This window comes from Cetorhinus maximus, chromosome 9 (assembly GCF_964194155.1).
Source record: "Cetorhinus maximus chromosome 9, sCetMax3.hap1.1, whole genome shotgun sequence".
NCBI lineage: Eukaryota > Metazoa > Chordata > Chondrichthyes > Lamniformes > Cetorhinidae > Cetorhinus > Cetorhinus maximus.
Window position 1 is genome coordinate 30083598 of NC_135887.1, and position 14251 is coordinate 30097848.

The 14251-nt window shown below is 44.1% G+C and overlaps 1 pseudogene; it reads left to right on the forward strand.

The window, feature by feature from the left end:
• Positions 1–7711: 7711 nt before the first annotated feature.
• Positions 7712–9944, forward strand: LOC144684297 (serine/threonine-protein kinase RIO3 pseudogene; annotated as a pseudogene).
• Positions 9945–14251: the final 4307 nt, after the last annotated feature.

A 14251-nucleotide genomic window follows, 5' to 3' on the forward strand; every position in this document is an offset into this window, starting at 1 on the left:
CCTGGAAGACTGCATGGATCTGCGAGTGACTCAGGATGCATTTCTGATGGTCGCATACCAGCTGCATGTTCAGTGAGTGGAAGCCCTTGCAGTTGATGAAGTCCACTGAGTGTAACAATGGAGACATAAGCACCACATGAATGCAGTCAATCGAACCCTGCACCTGTGGGAATCCCAAGCTCAGGGTGAATCCAATGGCTCTTGCATCCTGGCTATCCTGTTCCTGGCTGAAATGCACGATGTTGTGTGCCATGGAGAAGATGGCATCAGTGACCTCATGGATACACTTGTGGGTGGCGGATTGTGAAATCCCACAGAGGTCACCTGTGGAGCCCTGACAGGAGCCACTGGCATAGAAATTGAGTGCCACAGTCACTTTCACAGCCACTGGCAGTGGATGCCATCCAAGTCCCCTTGGAGCAAAGTCCTGCAGTAAGTGGCAGATGTGAGTCACCAGGTTCCTAGACATGCGCAGTTGTCAGCAACACTGGTTCTCAGTCATCTGCAGGAATGGCAGGCGGCCTCTATAGACCCTGGGTGTCGCTAGGTGCCGACCAGCCACAGCTCGCTCTTGCTCCTGAGCAATGTGTGCAGGACCCCCTGCTGCCCCTTCTTCATGAGGTTGCTACTGCTGCCTTTGCACGGCCAGGTGCCTCAATCACTCTCTCCTCCGTCTTCTATGGTCTCTGTAGGCCATCAGGCATACAGCTAGGTCACCAGGATCCATGATCCTGATGTGGTCCTCCTGCAGCATGAAAGAGAGAGAGACGTGGTTATCGTGACTGTATTTAGCACCTTTCCTGGCCCTGTGTGACTGCCCCTTAATGCTTCCCGGAGAGTGCTGGTCACCCCTCGGATGGCCAGAGATGAGTGCACTGCGTGGCTTCCCTGTCAACCTGCGGCACGGGTGACACTGGTCCAAACTGGGATGCTGAGACTGCAAGGGGTTGTGAGCGCCTGCAGCAGTGACTGCTACATGGCCAGTGTTGGCGAGGAGATTGTACAACGTGTGCAGTCCAACTGCTCCACGGTCCAATAAAGTTGTGATGGACCTGAAGTCTATGCCGGGGGGGCAGGGGGGTAAGGTTTGGAGCGCTTGATGGCCCTTTGATGCCCCCGCGTTGCTTGCATAGGCGGGCAGGCTAGGAGCCTGACCCCAATCATATCACTGTGGCTGCGCCTGATCTGCCTTAGTTGCTGAGGCATGGTCAGTTTATACAGGGGGTGTCCCTAATGTGTGGCCACTCCCCTCACTTGCCCTGACCCCCACCTCGATTGCCTGTGCGCGGGATGCAGCGCCAGGGCAGCACTTGACGCCCCCCCTCCTCCCTGCTGACAACGGTCACCTCCGAGACTGGCCAGCACTTGCCCCCAGACACCCCCCACACCTCAGCAGTCGCCTCCGGGGCCAGGCATCAGTTTTCCCCCTCCCCGATGCCCCTGAATCCAGTAAACAACAGTTAAGCTGTGGAGAATGCTGCTGCTCACTCACCTCAGTTCCCCCAAAGTGAAGGCCGCCAAGTTCATGTCGCCTGTGTGCTGTTGTGAAATGCGTCGGCGTGCTTTTCCGCCGACATAGATGGACGATACAGCAAGGTTCCAAGAGCCTGGTGGGATGGCCTTTTAATTACATGCTGATGAATTACAATTAGCTCCCCGCCGACCGATGGCGGGAAATGCAGCCTGCCATCAGTGGGCTGAGTGGAAGATCACGACTTGCCTTCACGCCATTGTGAAGTGGGTCCCGCCATATTTTCTGCGCACACCACCGCCGTCAGTGAGTTCGAAAATTCCGCCCTATGTGTCTTACTGTTGCCTTAACGGAAGTGTAACTGGGAATTAAATTGATTAGGGGATTTAAAAGTTATCATAGTAGTAATTTGTACATCTATTTATGTATTTAAAATCATTTCTTTTATTAATTAATGTTTAATTTAGTTTTATAAAAACCTATTAGACTTTGTGGTCTTATTACTACTGAATTCAAGTCAGGTATCTCGAAATTTATACAAACTGCAAACAAGTTGTGGCAGTTGTTTCAAGTTTCCCTTTGAGATTTGAATAACTCAGCATTTACCATCGACTGCGCCATAGCAAAGGCAAAATCTTCCTGGTCCCACGTGGAGGCAAGTTTAAAGAAAGGGCTGGGAGCAAACCTGTAGATTAGGGCAGGTTGGCGAACCAGTCAGTTCCCTGCCTCTGGGGGTCTTAACAGAGGCGAGGGAACAAAAGAAGTCCCAGAGTTGCAGCAGCCTCCCATTGAGTGTCAAGCACTCATGACAGCTCTGTAAAGGCAGCATCCCGGTGGCAGGCTGGGTAGCCATGAGAGCCAGAGCCTCCATATCCCAATGCCCGGAACACAGGTATGAAAAGTCGCACCTGTGACCCAAGTGAATCCACAGAAGGGGCCTCCTCCCCAGCCCTGGATGGGCCTACTGACTTCGACTTCCATCATTCATAAAATTGTTGTGTGCCTCCATGTTGAGGCACTCATGCCTGAACAGTGCCTACCTCTCCCACCTTTCCAAGGCTGCCAACCCCCTGATTGGCCTGACATCTCAGGAGCCCGACTGTCATCCTTAATTGGACAGGACTCACAGGCCATCAGGTTCGGGACTTACATTTGTCCCGACGGAAGATTATTTTCAAAGATGATAAGATTCCACCCAAAGTGAGCAGTTGAGTCATAAGAATAGACAAGTTTCAACTGCAATTTCTGGTTCATGCTGAATTAACTGGTACCAGGCTGGCTGATGGAGGTGTACTGCAATTGGCCTTCATGATCTTTGTCCATGGGTTAGAAAAGGGAAAATTGGGTACGGTTCCTGATCGGTGAAATGTGAGTGTGTGTGAGTGTGGGAGTTTGTGTGTGTGTGTGTGTGTGAATGAATGAGTGTGGAAGTGTGTATGTGTGTGTGAATGTGTGTAGTTTGTAAGTCTGTGAATGTACGAATGTGTGTGTATGAGTCTAAATTTGTGCGAGTGTGTGTGTATGCATGAGTATACATATGTGTGATCTGTCTGTGAATGTGAGAATATAATTGTAAGGAATGGGACCTTTAATGAATGATACTTTTCAGAATTTGTATAGAATTCTTATGGAATTTGTAGGCATAGCATAAGGCCACCTTGGCAGAGAAACTGTTTTCTTTTTCTCTCTGGAAAAACTCAAACAGCCCTTAAAGATGTCGAGGTCTCTTGGTTGAGACTTCCATGCTGACATTCCAAAGTCAAAAGGATGGTGCCTTGTATACCCTTTTCTCTATATGAGTGTCCAGAAAGGGCTAGCAAATGGCCCTCAGCATGAGGTAAATTAAAAGTGACCTCAAGCTAAAGTGATGGACGGTGGGGGGGGGGGAGGTGACTACCCTGACATCTTGGGTACCTGTCCTGTATTCATTGGTTAGAAATGTTCAAATCAGTGATTGACAAAGGGTGGATTACCAGCTAGCTCCTAGAAGTATATTAACGAATGCTTGGAATCAGGGGGCAGTCCTTGTCAGGCAGCCACCTCCTTCAAATGGAAGATGGACCAGGGAAGATGGAGGAAGACCAGGGGCTGAGTTCCCGAACACTTCAGCAAGAAAGTAGAATGCTGCTGTCACAAGATGCTGAGATCAACTGTGCCAACCGCCCATTCGTCCTCTGGGATCAGTGAACTCATCTGTCTCGGGTTGTACACTTTTCCTGTCTGTTTAGCTAATGCATCATACATAAACTACTGCTTCTTAATAAACTACCTTAAAATCACTTAGGAATTTTTGACTGCCTATCTTAGATAATCTATGATTCTCAAACCCAAAATTTTACAAACTGGTCAGAAGTGGGATTCACAGTAGTCAAGGTATTATTGGCTTAAAATTTGAGAAGCAACAGTCTTAGCTTGTAGTTAAATGCATAAGGAATAGTTATTAAGTGAAGCTAGGAGTCACAATGGCATTGACATATGACTGATTTAGAGTCTGACTGAGAAAACAGGCCCGCTTGGAGCTAGAGGTACCCTGGGAGCTGTAGAAGAGTGTGATGGAGATCATGAGTGTATTGTTGCTAGGTTTTCTAAAGAGGTTCAGAGAGGCAAGATTAAGTTAAAAAAGATCCGGAATAAGTTGGTCTACAGTGCACGTGTGTGTGCCTTACAGCTGGATAAATTATACAAGGAGTTAAGGGAACGTGTTGATAAATTGCAAAAGGAAAATGATGGCTGGGAGCAGAGCATTGCTGTTCTGCACAATCAGTTCTGCTGAGAACAGGAGGTGCATGATAGAGTGTGTCATACAAGGAAAAAACTAGACCAAACACTGGAATAAAATATTGATTTACAGACAGAAAATACTAGACTAAGTTGAAGATTTAGAAGATGTAAGGGGGACTTTGAGGGAATTAATTTGGCAGCAAAGTTTTGCCTCCCCTGAAGCAGACCACTCGTTGCGTGTAGCTAAAGTCAAACAGTTTCAGGAATAAATTGATCAACAGTGGACACTCGTGGCTGCTGTCTCCAAAACCAGGGCAGGTGACCCTGACCTTTGCTGGAAAAATATAATTGAAAACACTTCCCCCTCTGCTTCACCCAATGCAATGTAGGAATACCAGTCCGGAAGCAAAATCGTCATAGAGCCAACCCGCTCCATGCCAGCCTGTCCCGCAGCCATAATGCCTTGCTGGCGGGCTAAGCAAGGGCCAAGTGGGACTTCTGCTCCTCACTGAAGTGGAAAAAAAGGCTGTTTGGCTGACAATCAAGCATCATCCAATTGGGTAATGAGTCTTTTTGCTTTCCGATTGGTGTAGGAAGGCAGTGCGTCACAAGAACGGATGTGTTGGCCGACTAATGCCTGGAGCGTGGAGGCAAGTCATGTGATGAAACCCCCAGGAATAGATTTAATCACAGTTGGCAACCCTAAAACACTATCGAGTCACTGTTAAAGCAGGATGCTCTTCATAAACATCACAAATTCAAATAAAATCAGTTTGAGGAAGAAGCTAAAAAGATTGGAAACTTAAACATCAAGGTTACCGAGTGAAAGTATGTCTTTAAGTATCAATTAATATGTACTTCTACAGCTGTAAAAAGGCTCTACAGTCTGTTTCCCAAAATATAAAGATACGCCCGAAGCCTTGAAAGTGCTGGCGGAACTCCAGTTTGAATTTTTCAAAACAGTTGTAACAGAGTTAAAAAAGAAAAAAAATCAAAGACGTGTTTTACGGTTAATTTCAAATGTGGTTAAGTAGCAAACATCAGAACTTGAAAATTGGTTTCAGAGGGAAATGAGATAAATAAAAGAGATGTGGGAAAAGTTTTTTTTAAAGATTACATTAAAAAAGTGATGCAATTGTGTGCAAAGGTTTGTCTGCACTCCTGCACACCCCACAAACAAGCAGCGGAGTTAACCCTTTCTGCTGACAGTTGATTTTTTTAATTCACCGCACACAACCTTTGCATTACCAAATGTACAATTGGACATTATTACATTTCAAGTTTCTAAATTTCTAAATAGAATTGGATGTAGCAACCTATTGGGCTCCTAACCAGAGCCACAATGGATTTCGTTTTTCTCTGTTTTTTTAAACAGGTTTCCAGATCCATGTGAGTACTGCTGATGAAGCAAGAAATCCAGCCATTTTGAGAATTAAAGCACAGCATGGTGACACTTTGGACTAAAGACTTTACTGAGTTGGCTATAATAATTCAGACCATTTAGGGACATCAGAACATAGGAACAGGAGTAGGCCAAGCCTGCTCTGCCATTTAACTGGATCATGGCTGATCTTCTACCTCAATGTCATCTTCCCGCACCATCCCTGTATCCCTTGATGAAATCTATCGACATCTGCTTTGAACATACAGAAGATAGATATTTGTCACCATTTGTGATCTTCCAAGACAAAATGTTTGAGAACGGTAGCTGTAAAAGTCACCTCTAAGCTGATTGCAAATGCTTCAGTCTCTGATGTAAAAGCACCATTTAAAATCACCAAGTCTTGTGTGACGAAAGTGTAATAATTTTCATAATATTTTCCTGGTTTATTGTGAAGGAGGTTTATAGGCGTAAGTATAGCTGGGTCTGTCTGTGTGATTTAATTACATTTGGAGTTAAGTAGACTGCAAGATTGAAATCATCAAAAGAAGCTAGGTGCTTGACATGCTAATGAGTAAACATGGATGCTGGCTTAGCATGTGGGTCTGAAGGGAATTTACATTTGTTGATAAATGAAGAGATTTGGATTTCAAAGGGTTCTTAGTCTGTTTACAACTTAGCCAGATAAGCAAGGCTAAGGAGTGTTTATTTTTCCCAAAGGTTACTGACAATATTGGCAGCATGAAAGTTTTTATATGAGGAAGATACAGGTTCAAAAACATACAGAACAATATAATTTACATATTAAAAAGAGAGAAACATATATAAAGGAGAATGAAAGGCTATGTGGAGGAAGGCCTTGTTAGACCTAACAGGAGTGTGTGAAATAGCCCTAATAAAGCCTCCAGCCATTTGTGCATGTCTCCGCTATGTAGCGAAACTGAAGTTGGGGAAAAGCCATTTGGAATTCCACTGTCAAGTGGGTATTTTGTTAACTTGCTGGCTCTGTTTTAAATCTAAAATCTATTTTGGATGGTTGCCTTAAAGGGGGTATAACCAAGAGTCAGGTTAATTAGGAATTTTAGGAGTTATTATATTAGTAAGTAATTGTAGTCTTATATATATGCTTGAAATCTTTTATTTTGTTAATAAATATTTTAATTTAATTTTTAAAATGTCTAAAGATCTTGGTGGACTTATTACTCCTGAATTCAGTGCACACCTCTTCTTGTAATAAATACAAATTGCAAAACCATTGTGATAGCGGGACAAAGTTTCCCTTGTGGATTGGGTATGCCTGGCACACATCATCTGCCATGTCATAACAGTGGGCATAATTGTCTCTGGAATTGATAAAATAAATTGACATGAGTTGTTATTTCAAGCATTCAAAGGGTAGTTTACCTGAAGTTTAAGTGGATAAACAGATTCTAATTTTCAAAACAAACTAATGGAAAAGCAGTCTAGGTGGCTTCTAGGTATCAAAAAAAAGGTTTGATTCTGGAAAAAATAAATTGAATATTAACAAAACGTGCCAGCCCAACAAAACTGCTGTTTGAATTTAGAATTATTTTGAAATGCAAAACAAAAATGTCATCTAGAATAAAAGGCTTGCTTTTAAGAAAATATCATCTAGAATAAAGAAAAAAGCAAAGAAAATTTGTTTTTAACTGGGGTCAAAGTGGAAATGTTTGACTTCTGTTTTATAGATATTATGACAACATTTTATTGGTCCATAAAGTTTCTCCAGGGCTCTTGAATGAGATATGATAGTAATTAATGAGATGCCCCATTTCATAAAAGAATAAAAGATAGCAACAGGAAAATCATACCACTAAATGGGAATTGGAATTACTCACCTTGGGTACAGTTCAATGGAATATATCAATCTGGTATTGATGTACGTTGTAGTGAAAGGAAAGCGTAGATGAGATTAGTAAATTGAAAACCTTCTCTTGGAGATGTCTGTGTCCTTGCTTATGTAGCATTTAAGAGAAGTGAATTTGATGGTCTGGCCACTACCTGAGACATCGGGGCCAGGCAGGGGGCGAAAAGCAAACATCTACAGACAGACAGACAGACAGACTCCCCCCTTGATCTTTTGAGAAGATTATCTGAAAGTAAAGAAGGCTTATCGGATGGAACATGTGTCACGATATGCACAACTTCGCCAGGAAGAAAATAAATTCAATGGTGACAGCAAAGTTTCTATTTCCTTTCAGAGTTATCGAATGGTGTTTCCTTTTGAAGACAGTGAAAGTTCGGATGATGAAGTTGATTGGCAGAACACACAGCAAGATCCCCATGGACTGGATAAACGTTTGACAAATGCAGAATGAGCATTTATGGGAAAAGGCAGAGAGATTACCACCAAACAAAATGAAGTGGGGTGTGGCAGAAGGAACATTGCTCGAATGGAAAATATGCTCCAGAGTTCCAAGTTGGTGATGGAATCAGAATAGATTTGAAACTATGGTGAATGCTGGGGCTATTGGAAAGCATCAATGGCTGCATTAGCACAGGGAAAGGGTTTCCGATCTTCTATGCTAACGGCTCAAGCATCAGAATGATACCCAGAGTGCCATCAGAGTTTTCAAGAGCTCAAAAACCATGAGAAGCCCATGAAGGATGATTTTAGATTCAAAAACCACTTTCGCCATTTGAATCCTTGAAAAATCATTTGCATGTGGGCAGAGAAGGAAATGCACAACTTGGTCAGAATGCAGGAAGCTGGATTTCCCTGCCCAGAGGTGGTTATCCTTAAGAAGCACATTCTGATGATGTCCTTCATCTCTTAAATAAAAGGATGTTAAAGTCAGCTCTGAGGATATGAAATGGGCCTACTACCAGGTTTTACATATGATGCAGCAGCTGTACACAGAATGGAAGCTCGTTTATGCTGATCTGAGTGCGTACAACATGCTGTGGCACATGGGGAAGATTTGGTTGATCGATGTCAGTGTTATGAACCTAGCTGAGGTAACCCCTGGACAAGCCCGATCCCAGGGTGGAACCCAGCTTGATCGATCCTAACTTTTACTTGTTTGTTTAGATATGTGGAGAGTACCTACTGAACAAATTCACAGGAGTGGCTGATGAACTTTTAACAAGAGAATAAAAGATATTCACCAAGAAAAGATGAACTATATTACGATACTCCTTCACCCACAACTCTACCTTTACAAATATATACAGATTTGTAAGGATAACACAAGTTACAAAAGCTATCTTATACTTTAATGTTCACAGTCCATGTAAACCAATAGGCACCCTGTGGTCAGACATACCACACTCTGAAGCCAAATGACAGATGCCACCTCAATCAGATGCGATGGATCTCTCCTCAACTCCCCCCAGAAACTTGTCACACCGTGAGCCAACTAGTCTCACTGCACTTCATCTTTTACACGCGGGCTCAATCTCTACTCTTCAAGATCTCGCCTTGGAATCTTCTCCCAAACTGACACTTTCTCTCAGATGCCTTTTGCAAGGGTTCACCTCTAGGGTTTCGAACTCTCCTTCTGATGCTCCTCTTCCCTGGGTCACCACATGCATTCAAGCTGTCTTCCATGCACTGTCTCTCACCAACTCAGCCGTCAACAGTACCACTACTTCACGTGCCCATAGCAAAGAGTTACAGACCTTCAGTTGTCTCTTTGGACCTTCTTGCATCTTGCAAGCTGTTCTCACTTTAAATCTGCTTTCTGCAGCTTTTGCCTCTTTAAACTTGAAACTTGGAGTCTTTCTTTCTGCCCCTCACTCTCAACTTCGATTAACAGGACCTTTTCCAGGTTCCTGTCCTTCCTTTGACTAGAAGTTCTTCTTGGGATTTTCCCCTGTTTCTGTCTCACTCCTTTAGTCTTGGGACCTTTTGGTTCTTTTGGGAAATCTGTAGTTCCCTCTCCCAGTGTCCAGTCTCTCTGGTGTCTTGGCTTCAAACTGAACTTAAAATTGCTGTTTCTTTAGTTTTTCTGTGTGTCTGTGGGAGGTACCTGCCCCTGTCTCCACTTTGGGCAACAGCCCAATTCTTCTACTCTTGTTTCTTTAACCTAGCTGCAACAGTCATAAAAATCCTCATTAGAAATGCAGGCACCTTTTTAAAGTGAAACTAAAGCTCAAATTGACCTTTCTTAACTCGAAAATACAGAAATACAAACCAAACTTAAACTTTAAAGCTAAAACTCATTCCTAACACCTACAAATACCAATATAACTTACTTAAGCTATCTCTATTTCCTAACAATCAGTCAATCTGTAGAACCTACTGACCCTCACAGACTCGAGTTTAGGGACTGTAAAATTGTTTCTCAGTTCTTTCAGAAGTCAGGAGTTTTATTAATTCTTTCATGGGACATGGGCATCACTGGCTAGGCCAGCATTTCTATTGCCTATCTCTAATTGTCCTGAGAAGGTGATGGTAAGTCTCCTTCTTGAACCACTGCAGTCCATGTGCTGTATGGTGTTTGGGAGGGAGTTCCAGGATTCTGACCCAGCGATAGTGAAGGAACAGTGATATATTTCCAAGTCAAGATGGTGTATGGCTTGGAGTGGAACTTTCAGGTGGTGGTGTTCCCATGCATCTGCTGCCTTTGTCCTTCTAGGTGGTAGAGGTCGCAGATATGGAAGGTGCTGTCGAAGAAGTCTTGGTGAGTTGCTGCAGCGCATCTTGTCAATGGCACATGTTGCTGCCACTGTGTGCCAGTAATGCAGGGAGTGGAAGTTGGAGGTGGCTGATGGAGTGCAAATCAAGCAGGCTGCTTTGTCCTGGATAGTGTCGAGCTTCTGTTGAAGCAGCTGCACTCACCCAGGCAAGTGGAGAGTATTCCTTCACACTCCTGACTTGTGCCTTATAGATGGTGGTCAGGCTTTGGGGAGCCAGGATGTTGAGTTGCTCACTGCAGGGTTCCCAACCTCTGACCTGCTGTTGTAGCCACAGTATTTATATGGCTGGTCCAGTTCAGTTTCTGGTCAACTCCCAGAATGTTGATAGTGGGGGTTTAAGCGATGGTAATGCAATTGAATTTCAAGGGGAGATGGTTGGATTCCCTTTTGTTGGAGATGATCATTGCCTGACACTTGTGTGGCACGAATGTTACTTGCCACTTATCAACCTGGATGTTTTCCAGGTCTTGCTCCATATGGGCATGGACTGCTTCAGTTGTGGATGCAATGGATGAATGGGAATCCTTTAATGCTGTCTCTGGTTTAGCTATTACAGCAGATAATGAAGTGGACTTTATTGTTGAGATTGAAACTTTTGGAAAAAAACAACATGTCCAACAGATAGGGAAACATTACAAATGTGAAATTCCAACAGAGGATTAAAGAAAGGAGTGGGACACTAGTGTGAGTGTGCAGAAGCGATTTGTTACATGTGAAGGAACTAACATGTGGGAGCACATGGTGAAGCTGCACTGAAATACGGGCCCAAGACATGCTCAGCTACCTGACAAACAGCATGACATGAAACAGTTAATATGGTCAACAGGGTAAAAAAAAATGTTTTTAAATGTTCAAGGCACTGACACATACTCCATGGAGAAATTGAGTTTAAGACAATTAAGATGGTAATGGTCAGTGGGAGTAAAATTGAAGTAAAAGTAAAAGGAATTTTGTTTTGGGACAATTGAAGGCTAAGGACGAATAATAGTTAGTAAGAATTATTCACAAGATGGATACAGGTGAAGGGAGAGTTGGAGAATCTTTTAAGTCTATGCATAATCTGTGGCTTTAATTGTATGTACATATGTGCTAATACCCTAGAAATTCAAAACAATAAAAATATTATTGAGCAAGTTAATCTGCAGGTGGAGAGTATCAATCCAAGTGGATAGGGATCAGATAATTCTGGTAGCTTTAGTATGTTATCCATGATATATAATTAAGCAATTAAGGTTTATAGTTTATATTTTGGAAATGAACTTCCAAACAGTGGCAATCATAGTTAGATTGCAACTCCGCCCCTTTGTTTCTACCTTAGTCGGGAGGTGCATCTTCCTTGCCCAGCCTTCCGATTTGGTCCTGTGAAGAAATGTGCAATTTAGCAGCACTTGGGACTCTTCTGTGCAGGGCAGCAGTGTCAGGATAAGTGAAGTGGGATGGCGGAAGAAGGGGGGGGGTAGGATGGAGGGGAGGGGGTAGGATGGATCGAGGGAGAGGGAAGTAGAATGGGGAGGGGGTTAGATGGGTCAGGGAAGGGGGTAGGATTGGTCAGGGTAAAGGTGTAGGATGGGTTGGTGAGGAGGGTGGTTATGATGTGGTGAGGAATGTAGGGTGGGGGAAGGCGTATGATGGGTCGGTAGTGGGTTGCGGGGCCAGTCGGGGGGTTGGATGGTTCATGGGGGAGTCAGGTGGTTAGTTGGGGGTTGGAAGGAGAGCTGGGAGTTGGGAGGGTAGTCAGGGGTTTGGGAGGGTAGTCAGGGATGTCAGGGCATAGTCGTGGGTTAGCCTGGGTGTCAAAAGGGTAGTCAGAGGGGTAGGGGTAGTCAGGGTGTAGTCGACAGGTAGTCAGGGGGTGGGGTGTATGATCGGAGGAGCGGGATAGTAGTCAGGGGGTTGAGGGTTGTAGTCGGGGGATCTATTGGGTAATTATTCTGCCAAGACAGTCAGCACCATCTGAAGTCTCTGATTTAAATCGGAGCATCAGATGGTTCCCGCTGTAGGGTAATTGCCCATAGGAAGTTTAAACTTCCCGGCAATTCCTGTGCAATCCTGCGTGGGGACTTCCTGAGGGTACTCCAGTGCTTCTTCTTGGGTACCTCAAGGGTAGGGGTCCCCTGGAAATTGCAAGTTCTGGGCCATCATGTTAGCTAAAAAGTCTGTGTGAGAAGTCAATAAGGATATTTCCTTCTCAAAGGGGAGAACTGTAAGAAATGGGATCTTTTACAAATGACACTTCTCTGAATTAGTATAGAATTCTTATGGAATTGGTAGGCATTGCATGAGGCCACCTTGGCAGAGAAACTGTTTTCTTTCTCTCTGTGGAAAAACACATGAACAGTCCTTAGAGTTGTCAAGGTCTCTTGGTTCAGGCTTCCATGTTGTCATTCCTAAGTTGGTAGGATAGCGTCTTGTGTACCCTTTTATCTAAATGAGTGTCTAATAAAGGCTAGCAAATGGCTCTCAGCATGAGGTAAATTAAAAGCGACCTTGAGCTAAAGTGATGGACAGGGGGAAGGTGACGACCTTGACATCTTGTATATCTTCTTGTATTCATTGGTTAGAAAGCTTCAAAGAAGTGATTGACAAAGAATAAACTACCAGCCCCTAGAAATAAAGTATATTAACGAACACTCAAAGACAGGGGACAGTCCTTGTCAGGCAGTGGCCTTCTTCAGATGGAAGATGGGACGGGGAGGAGGGAGGAAGAGCTCCCAAACACTTAGGGCAGAGAGCAGAATGCTGCCATCACAAGATACTGAGATCAACACGCTCTGTAACAATTGTCTGTTCGTCCTCTGGGATCAGTAAACCATTCTCAACTGTCACCGGTAGTATACGTTCCCTGCCTATTTAGCTAATGCATCATGTCGAAACTGTTGTTTCAACTTTTTCAACTGCCTATCATAGGTATCTGTGATTCTCGAACCCTGAACCTTACATAAGTGAGTAATCTGGTGAGGATGGAAGTGAGTTCTGTTGCGATAACCCCCCATAATTGAATAGGCTGCTGACCCTCACTGACAAAGCTCACACATGGTTACTGCTCACCTCAACAAGATATAGGAAGGCACTCATTGCTTGTAGAGAATTGCCAGAACAGGGGGGCAAAAGATATTTGGACCAGAGTTGACGAGGAAAAAGTCACAGTGCTCCTCCACTTAAGCCAGGTGTGTGCATTAGAATGCAGCAGATAGCCTATGCCATTCCAGATGACTTTACATTGGTCTGAGACGGATGCTCGATCTGCTCACTTTCACTACACGAGCCTCACAGCGCCAGACAATCACTGTAAGAAACGTCAGTCAGATATGCCAAACCCAGCTACTGGGAAGATCTGTTTATCATGGTACCTGACTACATTAATTCTGAATAGGTGATATGAGCCGCACATCAGGAACTGGGGGTTGATGTTAAAGCAACTGAAACTTCAGGATATATGAAATAAAAACATATGGTCCTTCATCAGAACTGAAACAATTTTTAAAAATTCATTCACTGGGTGTGGGCTTCGCTGGCTGGGCCAGCATTTATTGCTCATCCGTTGAAAGGGTGGTGGTGAGCTGCCTTCTTCAACCACTGCAATCCATGTGCTGTAGGTAGACCCACAGTGCTTTTAAGGAGGGAGTTCCAGGATTTTGACCCAGCGACAGTGAAGGAATGGCGATATATTTCCAAGTCAGGATAGTGAGTGACTTGGAGGGGAACTTCCAGGTGGAGGTGTTCCCGTGAGTCCGTTGCCCTTGTCCTTCCAGTTAGTAGTGGTCATGGGTTTGGAAGGTGCTGTCTAAGGAGCTTTGACAAATTCCTGCAGTGCATCTTGTAGTTGGTACGCTCTGCTGCTACTGTGAGTCAGAGAGAATGAGTGTTTGTGGATGTGATGCCAATCAAATGGGCTGCTTTGTCCTGGATGGTGTCAAGCTTCTGGAGTGTTGTGGGAGCTGCACTCATCCAGGCAAGAGGGTGTATACCATCACACTCCTGTCTTGTGCCTTGTAGATGGTGGACAGGCTTTGGGG